The sequence below is a fragment of the Falco biarmicus genome, chromosome 2 (assembly GCF_023638135.1).
Source record: "Falco biarmicus isolate bFalBia1 chromosome 2, bFalBia1.pri, whole genome shotgun sequence".
In the NCBI taxonomy this organism is placed as follows: Eukaryota; Metazoa; Chordata; class Aves; order Falconiformes; family Falconidae; genus Falco; species Falco biarmicus.
This window is the reverse complement of record NC_079289.1, coordinates 102,132,673-102,137,984: the sequence shown is the minus strand read 5'-3', so window position 1 is coordinate 102,137,984 and position 5,312 is coordinate 102,132,673.

The following is a 5,312-nucleotide window of genomic DNA, read 5'->3' as shown; positions in this document are numbered from 1 at the left end:
CACTAAATTCAAACTGGGATTTTAAAGATTATGTAGGTATTTTTCCTTATCCCAGGCAGGGTCACAGTTCCTATTTGCTCTTTCCTAAATTTTCTGAGTCAGGCTGGTTCTTATTAGCCATCTCTTTTAGCTTCTGAATAGGTATCAGAGTTTAATACCCAGAGATTTCCCAAATAGGTTTTTCATACCATAGGCCCAAACCAAAGCCCACTTTAATGTTTGGAAATCTTTCTATGCTTTTAAAGGGATTTGTAACCAAGCCTGAAAAGCATCCCTGCATAGTCAATTTATAGGTAATTTCTGTTGCCTTGAAACTGTTTTCACACTATTGTGATCAAGAGATAACAGAATGTGGAGGTGGGCATCAGTTCATACAGGAGACAATGGGGCGTAGACATAAGACAAACAGTAATCCAAAATGCAGCAACGTAGTGGAAAGTCATAATTGATTATGAATAACTTCCTTTTCCTCCCACACATCCAGGAGCTGAGAAAATATTGAAGGAAAGATGAGAAAATTCACATTAATTTCTCTTGAGCATGGAGCCAAGCTTTGGGAATTGGCTTTGCCTGTCTGCCCCTTGTCTCCCTCCTCCCAGCGGAAAAAAATTCTGTGACCATCTCCTCTGGAAAACTGGTGAGCATGAATCATTGTGCTGATGAATAATTCCCTTATTAAAACACTTCTAAATTGTTGCCAGCTTTGTGATTCTTTTACCGTCATGCCTCCAGCGATTCCTGTACCTGTGAGAGAGAAGGAAACAACTGTGTTGGATCTGCAGGTGACTTATACAAGAGTCAGTACTTCAGCTGGGAAAGTAAGCCCATTTCTGAATGGTTTATGCAGTAACTTAGTATCCCAGCTGGATATCTGTACAATAAAGAGCAATCTCTCCCAAGAAAAGGAAGCAGATTGTCCCCCAGTCTGGCACAGACCAGCTCACATAGAGGCTAAGCTCACAAACAGGTGCTATGGGGAAGGATAGGCTCTACCTTCCTTCTCCACCTGCCCTGGTTGTGTTGGTACTCCTTGCTGAAACATTGCACTCAACTTGCTGAAATGCTGCAAGCACCTCTAGGTTGTGTTGTAAATCACATAAAATAAAAATGTGGTTTTCAAACACGGGATAGTGACACAAATTTTAAAAATAGACTGGCACTTTTTAGAAGCTTTTGGCTGAGCATCTTTTTTCTAAAAGGCTTTGTAGGCAATTACACTGTGGAGCTAAGTATGGAAATACCCACAATAGCGGTTACAGCTGTGTGAGTCCATCAGAATCCGGTTCACATGGAAATCTGCTGACGTCCTTATTGATGAGCTTCATTCACACGCTTCAAGGCAAAACTGAGTAAACAGTGACCTCTAGGTGAAGAGTCACCTAGTCATGAGCATTGCCATGATGTCCTTTATGTGTGGTCCTGCAAGAGAATATGAGGGCTGTGGTTCAAACTAAGTAGGGAAAGGGAAATCAGTGAAAATGCTGAGGATTTTTTTTTACCAGCTCCTCAGAAAATGTTTGAGCAGCTCTTGACCCCTGGGTCCGGGTTAGAGACGTGCAGTGATACAGCTCATTGGGACATGCTGCTAGAACTGACAACACCTCCTAATAGAAGTTGATCTTAAAATTAGTGTGGCTCATGCAGATTTTCCTAAGGAACTTTTGTTCTATCTCAGGAAAAGGAACATCTTTCAACCCTGAGAGTCCTCATTATGCTGTACCTACATCTGACATCTTCTATTCATACAAAATCCCAGAGTGGGGAAAGGCTACACACCTATACTAGGAAAATTAACCATGCCAGGGCATATTCCTAGGCACTGGTATTGCGATTGCATATTTAAACTACAAGAGCAGTCACTGGCTTTTGGCCTGTGGCAGCTAGCACTCTCCCAAATGACTCCTGGGCATGGCTTAGGCAGGGCACATGCAGCCACCTCATTTTGAAGGATCAAAGAGATTAGCTTTTTCCATTTCAGAAAAGGAATGATGGAATAAAGTGTATGAAGCTGAGGTCTGAGTAGCCACCTAAGAACTTCTTTATTCCCTCTGCAATTTCATGTTTAGTTCAAATATCCCCATGATTGTAAATCCAGTATTATTATCTTCATATAACAGATGGGAAACTGATAATCGAAAAGCCAGATTATCAGAAAGCATTTCAGTACTGAAATAACCTTGTAAATCTAACAGACTTGAAAAGACTAGCCAGGAAGGAAACTGATGGAGAAGGTTATTGAACACAGATCTCCCAAGTCATTTACTGGCTCTATCATCAATGGGCCATCCTTCCTTCCCTTCAGTAGAACAGCCTATACGCTGTGTAGAAGTTCATAATGTGCATAGACTTTGAGGTCGCTATAAACAAATGAAATGAGACAATTCTAGCAAAAAAATATCAAGAAGTATGCTTTCAATTTTTTTTTTCCAGTTGATTAAACTAATATATAATGGGAATCAGAAAACAGGCTATTTAGACCACTCTTCTAGGAAAGGCAGTAAAGATATTTGTTTTAGTATAGCTAAGGCAAATAACAATAATAATTGAAGATATACTTTGTTCATCTGTTGACATGTAATTAATTACCTTGCACAGCTCAGCAGATGATGTTTGAAATATTGTCCAGCACATACCAGATGTCCTACGTTCATATAACAGAAAAGAAAAATACAGGTTTAGAAAACTATAACATCTCTCAAATTATCTCAGCTCCACAAAAGACAAAGGTTAATGAGGGATGCCTATAAAAACATGTAACAGACTATTCAGCATTCCCAAACTTTCAGACAATGACAATTTATAGGAGTTAGAGAGACCACACAGAACATGAGAGTTTTTTTTCCTTAACTGAACATTAATCCTCTGGCTTTGGAGATCTGGATGTCTCTAAGAAAATCTGTATCCGCATCGAAAGGAGGAATTAACTGTGTAATATAAATTTGATGTCAGCTGCATTCATATAGGGAGCTGTACTAAAGCACACCCCTGTTTAATACTTATTCCTAGGGTGGACTTGCAGAACAACAAGCTGAGCTTCACTCAGCTTTGGGATCATGTAAGATACTACATTTTAGGTTCTGTTGCTTCTTTAGCAAGTTAGGAATGTTAGAAAAGCTATAGCTTTTACAAGAATGTATAGAGCCAGTACACCTCAGAATTCAGTGTTTACAATCCTAATTCCACATATATCAGTGAAAATGCTTAGGGAAGTCCCAGTATACATTACAATTTCACTGCAATTTGCTATTGAAACTGCTGAAGAGCATGCCTACCCATCAAGATCATTACTCAATTAAATGATTTAATGCTATGGCCATCTATCTTTTCTGATAGCTTTATCTTTGATTCTTAATGATTTCAGATTATAATTCAGAATCTCAGCAGAGGTGACTGAGCACACTTGTTGAAAATCGCGCCTCACAACAGATACGTAGCAGGTATGTTGAACTTTAACAGACAGAGAGATCTGCCACATTTAGCAGGCATGTGGGGTTTACTTCTGAACAGCAAAGACAACTTAAATAAATTTTAAGCCTTTCCAAACAATTGAAAAATGTAAATTCAAATTGAAGGACCAGTGAGGCCCCTTAACATTTCATTTAATCAAAAGGAATTGGTGCCAGACAGTTCAACAGACACAGATATGCAAGCAAATCTCTCCCTTAATGACAAGACTAACATTAACCACTAGAATATATAATGCATAAACTCAAACACTCAAGTAATTTGTTTCCTAAAACTATGCAAAAAGAAAAGTCCTGCTCAAACATATAGCATAGTATACAGTTATATGAATGTAACAAAGTGGTTTCTGTAGAGAGAGAGGCTAGAGAAGAAGGGGGAGAAAGGCAATTTTTTTTAATATCCCCTCTCAATTTTCCTCCCAGGTTTTACTAGTGCTACCCTTCCCAATTCCAGAAGATATGTGCTCTGAAAGTCCCTCTATCCCTCCTCCCCAACACAGAAATAAAATACATTTTTAAACTGAGAATAAAATTCCTGTGGATATCAGAAGATCCTGACTCTAAGTCAACAGCTGGTAAATAACATCATGGTTATCACATTTTGATAATGGTAACTGTTTTATAAGGTGAGTCTTATATGTTATAGTTTATTACTTTATTAATCCTCTAGCATTCTTACCAGATGACCTATCTAATTTTCTATCAGAGTACATTGCATTTCAGTATCTAAGCCTTTATTATCCAAGTTTCTGCACTGCTTAAAATTTAGTCCTATCAGTATAAGACAGTTGTGGAATTTCATATCATTCAAAGCTGGGTTCCCCTAACACTTCTGGTGCTCTAGTCCCTCATTTCATATTTGTAACAGCTTGTGAGTCTCCTGGTGGATTATTGATTCTGCTGTCTCTGGGGATAGTTTTGTTGTAAGGAAAGACTCCTCTAAATGAATAAGTAAAATAGCATTGGCTGTTTTCATGATACTCCAACCAATTCTGGAGTGTTTAACAAGTTAATTCTAATACCTTTTTCTTAATTGCATTTTTCATTATTCCTGCTGTCTTCCTAGTATAATATTATTTAAGCTAAGCAGTATTTATTTAAACTATTGCCATTAGATAGCTTGTAAACATGAACAGAGCATTTGTTATTCATCTCACTTGAATTTAAAAAATAAGAGCTTATATAAAATGGCCACTTATATACTATTAGATGAATCCAGGAACCTCTTCCAAGAACTCTATGGACAAACAGATTTATAAGGTGAAAACTGGAAAGTACAATGCACCTCTTACAGCCAAAAAATCTATCTCAAACCAGATGGGTGCAGGAACCACATTCATAAGCCAATAATCCTTTTATTGCCATAGTTAAGACTTGTGTCTCCCCAATTTACAATCGAGAGCTAGTTTGCTGGGCTTTGGAATTACAATGCTCTATTTTGGTCCCCTCCCACTTACGTTTGATTTTAGATGCCCTTATGGTTCCATCATTGCTATTATATCCAACTGTTTGGACTATTATTTTGGTTTCTGCTATAGCTGTGACTTATTACTCCTGGCTGCAAGCCATGACGTGATGGAAAATGCAGAGGTGGCACTTTTTGATATTGCTTGTATTGTTGAATAGACTTCCTGTGGGCCAGACACAGACTTGGGAGCCGATAGCAGCAGTTGGTTTTTTAAAGAAATTGCTGTGTTAATATTGCTGTCTTAAAGATTTTCCCTGTTGTCATCCATACAAAGTTTGACCTTTGTATATCTAAATTTATGGATATAATATATTTCTATTTCTACCTTCAGTATATATGAATTCTGGCTAAATACTAACTCTACTTTACTCCTTTTCTTT